The sequence below is a fragment of the Salvelinus sp. IW2-2015 genome, linkage group LG17, assembly GCF_002910315.2.
Source record: "Salvelinus sp. IW2-2015 linkage group LG17, ASM291031v2, whole genome shotgun sequence".
Classification (NCBI taxonomy): domain Eukaryota; kingdom Metazoa; phylum Chordata; class Actinopteri; order Salmoniformes; family Salmonidae; genus Salvelinus; species Salvelinus sp. IW2-2015.
Genome location: NC_036857.1, coordinates 2,111,587 through 2,126,537, shown reverse-complemented (window position 1 = coordinate 2,126,537; position 14,951 = coordinate 2,111,587). Strand labels below are relative to the sequence as shown.

Sequence of the window (14,951 nt, the reverse complement as noted above, 5' to 3'; positions counted from 1 at the left end):
GGTATGATCCTTGTGGCTACTGGGTCTCTAACCTGGCCGGTATGATCCTTGTTCTACTGTCTTCTAACTGGCGGTATGAATCCTTGTTCTACCTGTCTCTAACCTGGCGGTATGATCCTTGTTCCTAAACTGTCTCTAACCTGGCGGTATGATCCTTGTTCTACTGTCTCTAACCTGGGCGGTATGATCCTTGTTCTACTGTCTCTAACCTGGGCGGTAATGATCCTTGTTTCTACTTCTCTACCTGGCGGTAATGACCTTGTTCTACTGTCCTCGCTAACCTGGCGGTATGAATCCTTGTTCTATGTCTCTAACCTGGCGGTATGATCCTTGTTCTAACTGTCTCTAACCTGGCGGTATGATCCTTGTTCTACTGTCTCTAACCTGGCGGTATGACCTTGTTCTACTGTCTCTAACCTGGCGGTATGATCCTTGTTCTACTGTCTCTAACCTGGCGGTATGACCCTTGTTCTACTGTCTCTAACCTGGCGGTATGATCCTTGTTCTCTGTCTCTAACCTGCGGTATGATCCTTGTTCTACTGTCTCTAACCTGGCGGTATGATCCTTGTTCTACTGTCTCTAACCTGGCGGTATGATCCTTGTTCTACTGTCTCTAACCTGGCGGTATGATCCTTGTTCTACTGTCTCTAACCTGGCGGTATGACCTTGTTCTACTGTCTCTAACCTGGCGGTATGACCAGTGTAAGTTATCTTTTACCTGTAGTTTCTGAAGTAGCAACCACATCAGCTAATCTTGTCCCTTCTCAATGCTTGTGCACCTGCTATGGCTTTTCCAGAACTGTGTTTCTGTGTTCAGTAGTAGCAGGTTTCATGTGTACAGCAGCTTTGAAAGAGGCAGTCCAAGACAGAAAGTGTGATTTAAAGAGTTCAGGTTGCTAAATAAGGGGACTGGGATTCAATTTAATTTATATAAGCCCTTCGTACATCAGCTAATATCTCGAAGTGCTGTAACAGACACCCAGCCTAAAACCCCAAACAGACTAGTAATGCAGGTGTAGAAGCACGGTGGCTAGGAAAACTCCCTAGAAAGGCCAAAATTCAAATGTTGTAGGTGTTTGGTTTCAAAATATTAAAAACCTGTGAAATATAATGTGTGGTTGGGGGGGGGGGGGGGGTAGTGAGGCACTATTTTTCGATTACTATGCCAAGATGGCTGCCATTCTCCCGAGCATCTATGTACTTTATAGCAAAGATGAGCTGTGTCACTGTCTGAGCAAGTTTATATCGCTTCCACATAAAATTAATAGTTTGCTTAGGGAAGAAAAGAAAACTGTAATTTGCCCCACACCTACCATAGGGGAGAGTGGATCTGGGTTTCAGGTAAATATTGACTCTCCCCATCCTCAGAGGGATATCCTGTTTTTAAAGGAGCCTAATACTAATATTGGAGATGAAGGCCATCAGCTGGCGGTCTGTGTGCTCTGCTCTGRGAGTACAGTCGTTGTTACCTGTCACACAGGTCTGGCAGGAAGGTTATATCAGCACCATAACGGCAAACATCCTTAAAATGCATGTCGCCCCTTAGCAATATTGAAACGTCAACTTTGATACAGTCGAGTTGTGGCAGGCACTGGAGGCTGTAGCACCTTAATTGGGAAGGACGGGGCTCGTGGTAATGGCTGAAGCAGAATTAGTGGAATAGTATCAAATACATCAAACATGATTTTCTATGTGTTTGAAACCATTCCATTCGCTCCATTCTGGCCATTTATTATGAGCRGTCCTCCCATCACCAGCCTCCAGTGGTAGCAGGATAAATCTTTATAAAGGGAATCATGCAAACTACTGACAGAATATGAGTCATATAAAACCATCATATGGGAAACAATTATAGTGTTATTAGACTGTACTGGACAGTATTGCTGAGACTTTTGGGACAACATACGCTTACTTAGATGGGCAAGTTGTCATTTCTGTTTAAACTGAGATCCAAGGAGTAGGACATCAATGAACCTTTGATCAGACAGAAATGCACTGAATGCGTGTCACCCCAGTGATGGAATCGGAGAAAAGTAAGTGTGGGRTAAWWWWTTTTWWAAAGTGTCTGCTGTCTTGATTTGGAGTCTGTTCTCTCTGGTGCCCATATCAGGCTGAGTAGGCAGAGCTGTACATTCCCTATAWGTCACAGTCACGGGCACACTGAGTCACAAGCAAACACACAACAACATATTGTGAATCACTCTCACAAACACACAGGGAAGTACGCATGCACACATGTACATAACACTCCCACAATGCACCCACACACATGCACCCACACACTACATTGTAGGCCTAAATAATGTGAATACTAATCTGACCTCTGAACTTCTTGGGGGGAGTGTCCAGGTCCCCTGCAGCTGGCTCTACCACACATCTGTCATCCACTAACCTGGGGAGAAACACAASACACAGGAGATCAACACTTGCACTGCAATGTTTGTATACGTACCCCTGAAATCCACAGCTTTCCCCCACACTTCCCCTCTAATCAGGGACTGAATTAGACCTGGCACACCAGGTGGGTGCAATTATCAGGTAGAAGAGAAAAACAGCAGTAGTCCGGCCCTGGTGGGGTAAGACTGGAATAACACCCTGATATACATAATGACAACATATGGCAAAGCCAATGTTGTGACACTAATGTCCTTATGCAGAAACCATCTACAATGATTTCCACATGGARTTACTCCAGGTCTTATTGGGGTCAGACTTCAGTAGCTAACCACTGTGAGAGCTAGTGARTTAAAGGACTTGCTAGTGACGTAGCCCTTTCCTGCAGTCAAATTACCTAGTGGCCTCATGGGTGGAATGTTAATATTTTTCATAATTAACAAAAATATATTTTGGGTTGAAAATCTGGTGTTTCTATGTCAAACTGTTTTGTTATATTTCAGTCTTCTGAGATGTATATAAAGTGGAATTTTGGGATGCAAACTCAAGACAAAGGAGATGATCCAGTGGCTGTTCCACTGGATGTCATAAGGTGAATGCACCAATTTGTAAGTCGCTCTGGATAAGAGCGTCTGCTAAATGACTTAAATGTAAATGTAAATGTAAATGATTGTGGTCTACAGGAAAAGGAGGGCCGAGCACGCCCCCATTCTCATCGACGGGGCTGTAGTGGAGCAGGTTGAGAGTTTCAAGTTCCTTGGCGTCCACATCACCAACAAACTAACTTGATCCAAGCACACCAAAACAGTCGTGAAGAGGGCACGACAAAACCTATTCCCCCTCAGGAGACTGAAAAGATTTGGCATGGGTCCTCAGATCCTCAAAAGGTTCTACAGCTGCACCATCGAGAGCATCCTGACTGGTTGCATCATACCTGGTATGGCAACTGCTTGGCCTCCGACCGCAGGCACTACAAACGGTAGTGCGTATGGCCCAGTACATCACTGGGGCCAAGCTTCCTGCCATCCAGGACCTCTATACCAGGCGGTGTCAGAGGAAGGCCCTAAAAATTATCAAAGACTCCAGCCACCCTAGTCATAGACTGTTCTCTCGCTACCGCACGGCAAGCGGTACCGGAGCGCCAAGTCTAGGTCCAAGAGGCTTCTAAACAGCTTCTACCCCCAAGCCATAAGACTCCTGAACATCTAATCAAATGGCCACCCAGACTATTTGCTTTGCCCCCCTCTTTTACACTGCTGCTACTTTCTGTTATTATCTATGCATTTGTCACTTTAATAACTCTCCTACATTACATATGACCTAAATTACCTAGACTAACCGGTGCCCCTGCATATTGACTCTGTACCGGTACCCCCTGTATATAGCCGCCACATTGACTCTGTACCAGTACCCCTGTATATAGCCTCCACATTGACTCTGTACCAGTACCCCCTGTATATAGTCTCCACATTGACTCTGTACCAGTACCCCCTGTAATATAGCCTCCACATTGACTCTATACCAGTACCCCCTGTATATAGCCTCCACATTGACTCTATACCGGTACCCCCTGTATATAGCCTCCACATTGACTCTATACCAGTACCCCTGTATATAGCCTCCACATTGACTCTATACCGGTACCCCCTGTATATAGCCTCGCTGCTGTTATTTTACTGCTGCTCTTCATTATTTATTACTTTTATCTTCTTATTTTTTTAGGTATTCTCTAAAACGGCATTGTTGGTTAAGGCGTTGTAAGTAAGTATTTCACTGTAAGGTCTACACCTGTTGTATTCAGGCATGTGACAAAAAAAATGTGATTTGATTTGAAACTCAAAATGGAATACATTTCAACACTGTATCTGTATCTGTCATGGCACGGTGTCTTCTTCTTTGAAGCCATAACCATGTGTGTGAGGTGTATACTTTTGTAGATTTGTTTAAGACTACCTGATTTGGCCCACTGCAGTAAAAGGTTAAAGGTCTTGCTAATGACTAAGCGATGTCCACCCCCGCGCAAATTCAAATTAGCATAATAATAACAACAACAATCCCCATAAAAATCAGTCAGTTTCAGCTGGCGATATGTTTTATTTATTTTTACATCCATGATGTGTCGCAATTCCGCATCTGAGGTGAAATGTGACAGAGCTATAGCGGTGTTTGTCAGACCATGAGACACCCCATCTGAGGTGAAATGTGACAGAGCTATAGCGGTGTTTGTCAGACCATGAGACACCCCATCTGAGGTGAAATGTGACAGAGCTATAGCGGTGTTTGTCAGACCATGAGACACCCCATCTGAGGTGAAATGTGACATAGCTATAGCGGTGTTTGTCAGACCATGAGACACCCCATCTGAGGTGAAATGTGACAGAGCTATAGCGGTGTTTGTCAGACCATGAGACATCCTGAAAATCAGTCTTCTCACACAATTGTCTGTAGTGTCTGAACGGTTAGTGTYCAAACTATTATGYCCCCTCTATGGAAAGATGAGACACTCACGTAGGTTGTTTTGCTCTAAGACGCCCACAGGCCTCACAAGACTCGTCTGAAGATCCCCGGTACCAGTTCACAAAATGAATGGAAGTATATATGGAGACTGCTTAGTGCCCCCACAATATAATGACAATGAAGCCTGAACAGTGAACACTAAATGAACTGTTTATATTGTAACAATGGCCTGTCCACAAAGCATATGCCGTTTCCTGGTATGTAGACAACAGTATGTCCACTGTGATTGGCCAGAGCCGACACAGTGTCTTATGACAGACTGTTACATAATGGCTAGTGTGCAAGTCAGATTTGTTTGTGGACTCTGATTAGAGCCAAAATAACTTCATTAAAATAACTGAGTAAGATTATTCCAGATCTGTTGTTTTCCCTATATTGTTGCGTAGTGATGAACCAGGATAAAGACAACAGTTTCCCAAAATGACATCCATAAAGCAGATTGGATTGTATGATTCGTGCCTTATTATCAAATTACACATGGCCTCAAAGGCCAATTGTCAGTTGATTTGAGTCAGAATTCTGTATTTTATTTTTCTTCACTGTCACGGTTAAGAAAGACGGTTTAAAGACATCTGACCCTGAGTGTATTTAAACCCACGATCATGACCTGTCTGCATTTCCTTATTTAACCACCCCTCCCTCCCCGCTACGGACTTCCACAAGCTGTCAGTAAACATAACYAATCCCTAGAGACCACTATCCACAGCAGCTCAGAAAACTAAATATACAAATCAAGTGAGCCTAATTACGGTCTCCCTGCAGACTCTGAGCTTTCTTCAGATCATSCGTCGCAGCCTTCCACTTTAAAGTCAACTCTTAGCATGGCTTGAARTACAGTATGTACAGCGCCTTCAGAATGTATATTGACTTTTTCCACATTTGTTGTGTTACAAAGTGGGATTAAAATGAATTTAATTGTTATTTCTTGTCAACAATCTACACAAAATACTCTGTCAGTGGAAGAAAAATGTGAATGTTTTGTATTTATAAAAGAAAAGGAAACTAATATTTATATAGTGCATTCGGAAAATATTCAGACCCTTTGACTTTTTCCACATTGTTACATTACAGCCTTATTTTAAAAATGATTACATTATTAATTTTTCCTCAACAATCTACACACAATACCCCATAATGACAAGGTGAAAAATATATATATTTTTGCAAATGTAAAAAAATAAATAAATCATGAAATACCTTATTTACATAAGTATTAAGACCCTTTGCTTTGAGACTCGAAATTGAGCTCAGGTGCATCCTGTTTCCATTGATCATCCTTGAGATGTTTCCACAACTTGATTGGAGTCCAACCTGTGGTAAATTCAATTGATTGGACATTATTTGGAAAGGCACACACCTGTCTATATAAGGTCCCACAGTTGACTGCATGTCAGAGCAAAAACCAAGCCATGATGTCGAAGGAATTGTCAATAGAGCTCAAAGACAGGATTGTGTCGAGGCACAGATCTGGGGAAGGGTACCAAAACATTTATGCAGCATTGAAGGTCCCCAAGAACACAGTGGCCTCCATCACTCTTAAATGAAAGAAGTTTGGAACCACCAATACCTGGAGCTGGCTGGAGCTGGCTGGAGCAACCTGGAGCTGGCTGCTTGGCAAAACTGAGCAATCAGGGGAGAAGGGCCGTGACCAAGAACCCGATGGTCACTCTGAAAGAGCTCCAGAGTTCCTCTGTGGAGATGGGAGAACCTTCCAGAAGGACAACCATCTCTGCAGCACTCCAGATCAGGCCTTTATGGTAGAGTGAACAGARGGAAGCCACTCCTCAGTAAAAAGCACATGACAGCCCACTTGGAGTTTGCCAAAAGTCACCAAAAGGACTCAGACCATGAGAAACAAGATTCTGTGGTTTGATGAAACCAAGAGTGAACTCTTTGGCCTCAATGCCAAGTATCCCGTCTGGAGGAAACCTGGCATCATCCCTACGGTGAAGCATGGTGGTGGCAGCATTATGCTGTGGGGATGTTTTTCAGTGGTAGGGCAATGACCCTAAGCACACCGCCAAGACGATGCAGGAGTGGCATCGGGACAAGTCTCTGAATGTCCTTGAGTGGCCCAGCCAGAGCCCAGACTTGAACCCGATCAACATCTCTGGAGAGACCTGAAAATAGCTGTGCAGTGACGCTCCCCATCCAACCTGACAACGCTTGAGGATCTGCAGAGAAGAATGGGAGAAACTCCCCAAATACAGGTGCCAACCTTATACTGTAGCTTCATACCCAAGAAGACTCAAGGCTGTAATTGCTGCCAAAGGTACTTCAACAAAGTTGAGTGAAGGGTCTGAATAGTAAGTGTAAGTGTTATGGACTTGAAAAATAAATCTAAACCTGTTTTTGTTTTGTCATTTTGAGGTATTGTATGGGGGGGGGCAATTTAATCAATTTTAGAATAAGGCTGTAACGTAACAAAATGTGGAAAAAGGGGTCTGAATACTTTCCCTGAGTCAATATATGATAGAAATACCTTCGGCTGTTAACCTCCGAGTTAACCAGAAAAACGTTCATACCTGGTTTGTGCAATATTTGCCCATTTTATTATTTTAAGAATTCTTCAYGCTCTGTCAAGATGGTTGTTGATCATTGCTAGAAAGCCATGTCTTTCCACAGATTTTCAAGACGATTTTAAGTCAAAACTGTAACTAGGCCAGTCAGGAACATTCAATGTCGTCTTAGTAAGTAACTCCAGTGTATATTTGGCCTTGCGTTTTYGGTTCTTGTCTTGCTGAAAGGTAGATTTGTCTCCAACTGTCGTCTAGTATTTTGCCTGTGCTTAGCTCAGTTTTTTTATATAAAAAAAAACCTCCCTAGTCCATGCCAATGACAAGCATACCCATAACATGATACAGCCACCAGCACGCCATGCTTTTGATACTCAGTGATGTGTTGTTGGATTTGCCCCAAACATAATGCTTTGTATGCAGGACATAACGTTAATTTATTTGCCATATTTCTCAGTATTATTTTAGTGACTCATTGCAAACAGGATGCATATTTTGMGATGTTTTTATTCTGTACAGGCTTCCTCCTTGTCACTCTGTCATTTAGGTTAGTATTGTGGAGTAACTACAATGTTGTTGATCCATCCTCAGGTTTCTCCTATCACAGCCATTCAATTCTGTAACTGTTTTAAAGTCACCATTGGCCTCATGGTGAAATCCCTGAGRGGTTTCCTTCCTCTCCGTCAACTGTGTTAGGAAGGACGCCTGTATCGTTGTACTAACTGGGTGTATTGATACACCATCCAAAGTGTGATAACTTCACCATGCTCAAAGGGATATACGTCTGCTTTTTTTTTTACCCATCTACCAATAGGAGCCATTCTTTGAGAGGCATTGCAAAACCTCCCTGGTCTTTGTCGTTGAATCTCTGTGCTTAAAATTCACTGCTCGACTGAAGAACCTTATAGATAATTACCAGATAATTGTATGTGTGGGGTACAGAGATGGGGTAGTCATTCAAAAATGTATGTCGAACACCATTATTATAGTTAGTCCATGCAACTTATCATCTAAGCAAATTTTTACTCCTGAAGTTATTTAGGCTTGCCTTAACCAAGAAGTTAAACTTATTGACTCAAGACTTTTCTGCTTGTCATTATATATTCATTTGTAAAAAAAATTTTATCTAAAAACAAATCTCCTTTGACATTATGGGGTATTGTGTGTGTAGGTTAGTGACACAATCTACATTTAATCCATTTTAAAGTCAGGCTGTAACACAACAAAATGTAGAGAAAGTCATGGGGTGTGAATACTTTCTGAAGGCACTGTAGGTTGTAATCTATAGCCTCTTATACAGCAGGTGAGGATGTGGTCACTACAAAGCTTCTTAAAGTAGTCTGAATGCTTTGGGCTGCTCCTCTTTAGAGTGCCCATAGAACGCATTACCCAAAAACGTCTGAAACATGCTGAAGTGGTATTTCCATGACAGCAGATGAAAAACACAAGACAGGCTCACAGTTCACACAATGCAGTGGAAATATGCAAAAAGGGTTTGTGTATCTAAAAGACGCTGCCTGAAAAGCCAAGATAATCCTACATCTTTACCATCGGTCTGTACATGTTTGCGTGCAGAGGGTTGTCTCTGGTTAATGTCCCTATATCCCCCTCCTTCACATAATCAATGGGAGTTATCTAGCAGCCAGGTGAGGTTTGTCTACCCATTGTGGGTTCATTGCTTTGGCTAGAGTCTGGCGTGCTCCGCTGGTCATTTGCATTGCATATGAATCACTCACAACTCAGGAATTGAGGTCTTTATAAAAACAGATTTATTTGTTAAACTTCACGGTCATTGAATTAATTCACATAGATAATGAATATCATTCAATGTGATTTTTAACTTATGCAAGARATTTTTTTAAATATACAGTGCATTCAGAAAGTATTCTGACTCCTTGACTTTTTCTACATTTTGTTATGTTACAGCCTTGTTCTAAAATGGATTAAATAAAAACCTCATCAATCTACACAATACAGATCTGTACCTCGACACAATCCTGTCTCTGATCTCTACGGGCAATTCCTTCGACCTCATGGCTTGGTTTCTGCTCTGACATGCATTGTCAACTGTGGGACCTTATATAAACAGGTGTGTGCCTTTCCAAAACATGTCCAATCAATTGAATTTACCACAGGTGGACTCCAATCAAGTTGTAGAAACATCTCAAGGATGATCAATGGAAACAGGATGTACCTGAGCTCATTTTCGAGTCTCATAGCAAAGGATCTGATTACTTACACCTTATTTACATATGTTGTATTTTTTTAAATAAAATTGCCAAAAAATCTAAACCTGTTTTCGCATTGTCATTATGGGGTATTGTGTGTAGATTGAGYYAAATSTTTTATTTAATACATTTTAGAATAAGGCTGTAATGTAAATTTTGGGAGGGAAGAAGTCAAGGGTTCTGAATATTTTCCAAATGCACTGTATATATTTAAATTGTAGTATGATTACCATCAGTGGTATGCTGTCTGAATAGGCTACCATCKGTGGGTTGAAGCTTTTCACCTGAGACAGAGAATGCAAACCATGTGTGATTGAATYCAGAGCTATCATACCTCACAACAAGGGTGCAGGCTCTAAAACTACACAACAAAAAATCAGGGCCTTTGTGAAAGCTGCACCAGGTGTATGTGTGGTTTTAAAGTCTGTGCCACTTTAAAAACCTATGTCAGGCAGTCTAAAGCACTGCTGAGGCACCACTACAGCCTGGGGTTTGATCTGTTGTCACAGCTGGCCGTGACCGGAAGCCCCATAGGGTGGCGCACAATTTGCCAGCGCCGTCTGAGTTAGGGTAGGTTTGGCTGAGTTAGGGTAGGGTTTGGCTGAGTTAGGGTAGGGTTTGGCTGAGTTAGGGTAGGGTTTGGCTGAGTTAGGGTAGGGTTTGGCTAGGGTTATTCCTTGGCTCATRGCGCTCTAGCGYCGGGCCGGGTGCCTGCAAGCTGACTTCGGTCGTCAGGCGAACGGRGTTTCCTCTGACACATTGGTGCGGCTGGCAGTGTGTTAAGAAGCAGCGCGGCTTGGCACATGTCTCAACCTTCGTCTCTCCCGAACTCGTTGGGATTGGCAATTCGACATCACAAAATGATATTTTAAACTGTCAGGTCCCTGATGATTTCATTCATCAACACAGATCTGCACTGTGTTCTCTCACGTGTAAATAACTCAGGCACCGACACAGATGCTGTCAAAAATAGTTGCAACTCATTTGTCCTGCTTCTGTCCTTACAGGCATCATGTGTTATACAGTAAGACAGACTTAAAGCAGCTTTAGGTATTTAGCTCTGAAGTCCAGTATCCATGTTTTAAATATAAGTGCAGAATTTATTATCATTATTGGTCATTCTTGGCCGTTGATACACAACTTAGATGTAATTTAATTCTGAAATAATATTGTATTCTGTTAAGTGTTAGAGCTTTGAGGTAACCCCTATGTAAACAATACAAACTTTCTCTCTGGACGGAGACCTGATGTGAACCTAAAGTACACCAGTGTGCTTCCTTCTTTTTACTGGTGACTCAAGACACTTGCTAAAAGGTATTTGTCATACTGAGCTAGAACCTTCCAATAGGCAGCCCTATGTTGTCAGACAGTCAAATGTGTGTCCTGTCCTCGACAGAGATTTGGCATGCGTTAKCCACTGCTCCATCCCTTGTTGTGACTGATTACAGCAATCATCCCAGTGTTTGAATTTATGCAAACTAAGAGACATGATTTTAAAGACATGCTGTTATACAGTCCTCATGTGATCCTGTGTTATAGGCTACTATCCACTTCCCCATCATTTCAGAAGGAAGCAATTGTGTCTCTCCACAGATGATAAATAAATAAGTAAGTTAAATAAGTTAAACATTGACTAGATATTGTTTCAAATATGACTCAGCCAGACACTTGTAGCCTACTTCGCCATAGTGGATTTGTGAAGTGAATAAATTAAGTGTGGCTAAGAGGTGACTCAAGAAGCTGTTTGAACAGGCATCAGAGGCCCAGCCCTGGAGCTGTATCAGCGGCTGACTGGACAGGGCTCCATTCCTAGGAAAAAGGTGTTATTTGTTTGTACCTATAGGAGAACCCTTTTTGGTTCCAGGTAGAACCCTTTGATGGTGAAAAAGGTTCTACTTAGAACTTTATATTAGTGAAAAGGTTCCACGTAGAACTTTGTATTAGTGAAAAATAGTTATTTTCAAAGGTTGTCCCATGGGGACAATTGAAGAAGCCTTTATGGTTCCAGGTAACACCTTTTCTAAAAAAGCTTTGTGGGTGGGCAGCAGAGGCATCATGCCCAGTAGGGGCACAGGGGCAAGTACTCCCTCAGATTTGTCCTGTAAATAAAATACTTTTTTTTGTTTCTCTGTAGGCAACCTAGCTATTTTATGAAGTTGACTTTAGTTAGCCCAGATAGATTCTCAATCTTCCAACCTGATAACTTGCTACCAAGAAGCCATTTCAAGCTATCAATCACGTTAAAGTAGCTAGGTTGTCTATATTAGCTTGCCTCTAGCAAGGCTGGTAGACTTCAGAAAAGCAAGCAATAACTGCATGTACTGAATAAGACTCACAAACCTTTTACCCAGATTTTTGCAGAGAACCATATTTTGTTTCTTTAAAAAAAATAAACCAGTCAAGGAGGATACAGACAGCTCAAGAGTTATGCTTAGATATGCATAAAAATACATATTGTTTACATAGAATTAAGCAGGACCTAGCCCCACTCCGGACCACCCCCAGCCATCCTCACATACTTTGTGCCCCCTCAGATTTTTGCGGTGCCCTGGCGGGCAGCGCCAAGTGAACACAAAGGGCACCAGAACACATCGAATGCTGTTCCTTCTCCGGCAGCAACTGGAGAAACCACAGGAAGCACTATGAATAGAGAGGATTTGAAAACATCGCAAATGGCAACGTACAATGGAGCACAATGGGCCCTGGTCAAAAGTAGTGCACTTAATAGTGGATAGGGTGCCATTTGGTACAGTCCCAAGTTACCCGAGCACCTATCTGTTGGAAATCTCCAAAGAACACACTTGGAATCGCTTCCTGATCCTGACATAATTCCTACTACAATAATGGCATTCAGGCAAACAATGGAAGGGGGTCTGCAGTGTATATGTGAACATAAACAACAACAGGATACTGCCAGGGGAATATATCCTGGGACAAAGTTGTAGCCATGTTGTCACTGACAGAGTATTAAACCAATAATGTCTATGTTCTTTTTTTCAAGGACATGTTTCTGACTAGAGGAAACGCACCACTACTTTAGACATTGGCGGCACGTAGCCTAGTGGTTAGAGCGTTGGACTAGTAACCGAAAGGTTGCAAGATCGAATCCCCGAGCTGACAAGGTAAAAATCTGTCATTCTGCCCCTGAACAAAGAAGTTAACCCACTGTTCCTAGGCRGTCATTGAAAATAAGAATTTGTTCTTAACTGACCTGCCTAGTTAAATAAAGGTAAAYTAATAAAAAACATATGCCTGCACAAAATCAGGTGAAACAACACTATTCATCATCAACAACGTAGGTGCAACTCTTCACTAATTCCTTGCCATGTGAAATACAGTTTAAAGTGGGGCTCTCCAACCCTGTTCCTGGAGAACTACGGTCCTGTAGGTTAACTACAACCCTGTTCCTGGTTGATACCCATTAATCAGGTTACTTACAACTTGGGTTGGAGTGAAAACCTAAAGGAGGGTAGCTCTCCAGGAACAGGGTTGGAGTGTAAACCTACAGGAGGGTAGCTCTCCAGGAACAAGGTTGGAGTGAAAACCTACAGGACGGTAGCTCTCCAGGAAAAGGGTTGGAGTGTAAACCTACAGGAGGGTAGCTCTCCAGGAACAGGGTTAAAGGATTAGTTCACTATTTTACAACTTGATGTTAAATGATTCCTCAGCCTGAAAGCAGTCTATTTGCCAGGAGAAACACTGTAGCCCATGGTTCAGTTCTCTAAATAGATGAAGTCTGTAATGACTAACTTTAGCCACTGCTAGCTGAAAAATCAATGGAACAAAGTTGTAAAATAGTGAACTCCTTTACATGAGCTTTCTGAACACAACAATTGTAATGTCTTACTAGAGAACAGATGTTTCCATATGGTTATGCTTGACTGTCTAGAGATCAGACTCCATGGCCCACTTTGCCATACTGAGACTGGGTATAACTTATTGTCATCAGCTGATGAAATAAATMAGGGTCTCTCAGAGACACTAAATCTCAGACGCAATGATCTCATGACTATTTAATATGGCTGGAATTGTTATAATAGCTTACTGTGCTGTGTAACARGAGCTACACAAATACATGAAGCCTAAATCATGGATTCGTGGAGTTTTGTATTTCTCTAAAATTAATTCACTATCAGAGAGCAAAACTTGACATAGAGGCTACAAGAGGTGAAGGAGATAAGAGTGAGTCTCGCAACGAAGTCGACCGATGGGGTAACTACCGTATGTTGAAATTAAGATCTGTCAAAATGACAAGACTGTAAACGTATAACCACAGGCAAGGTAAAGTGTTTGTAGGGACATGCACATACTTACCCAAGTGTACTTATAAAACCATTGACAGAGCCCTCCGCGTAAAGGGAAACGATGTCCCCAATGTGCAAAAAGCTGGACATTGAATCCGACATCTTCGGTGTCTTTCGCGTTGACAATWGTCAACCGAAATACACGTATCTTCTTCTGTATTCTCCACTTGACTGCTGTGACTTTTTGTAGCGCTACTCGTATCAGATCTTCCTCCTCGTGCACTGAGGGCTAAGAACTCTCATTCGAACTAATGAAGATTTCGTTGGAATGCACGGAGGACAATGTAGTTGATTCAAATTATAGTTTAAATTGTTGGATTAAATAAAGTTTAAATCCGAAAATGAGCAATGACAACCCGATGTTAATAATGAAAGTAGAGAAAGTCCAAATGTGTCAGCGAAGTCCTCATGTTGACACTGCACCTGAAGACAGATAGAATTGGAACCAGGAAGTGTGTTATRTTGATAACTCCTCAGTTATCTGTTCTTGGTTCAGTTTTCTTCTCAGTTGCCTGTTTCTGACTGTAGAAAGTGCAAGAGAAAGATTGCGTTATACCCTCTCTTGCCTACATACATTAATACAATGAGAGTTGGTACAAATGGATGGTACAGTAGGCTACAGTACKAGGGTTTATATTAAGTACACCTACTAATGTTTGTTCATCTGCTCATTATAGAGCCAATAAAAGTCAGATGATTTAAAGGGCGTCTTAAAGGGCGTCAATAAACCATTATTTAAACGATATAAATCATAATTAAGAGATATAGTTTATTGAGTTTAATATGAACAGATATATTTGTAGAMGGTTTTAAGTTCAAAAGTGGATCACAGCTGCACTACTGTCTATGAGAGTGTGATGTAGTGGGATTCAAAAGATTCCTTTTTGATTTAGTCTTTTCTACATGCCCTGCTGGAGTTTAACTAGGCCTATTTCAGACGTCACTCTCTTACCATAGTTTACCATCTAGGGTTCTTGCTTACTACATCGTC

General features: G+C 41.9%; 1 pseudogene; it reads right to left on the bottom strand.

Moving 5' to 3' along the window:
• The window catches only part of LOC111976834 (inositol 1,4,5-trisphosphate-gated calcium channel ITPR3-like), a 63,884-nt pseudogene extending 49,396 nt beyond the window's left edge, over positions 1-14,488 (bottom strand).
• Between the last annotated feature and the right edge of the window lie 463 nt (positions 14,489-14,951).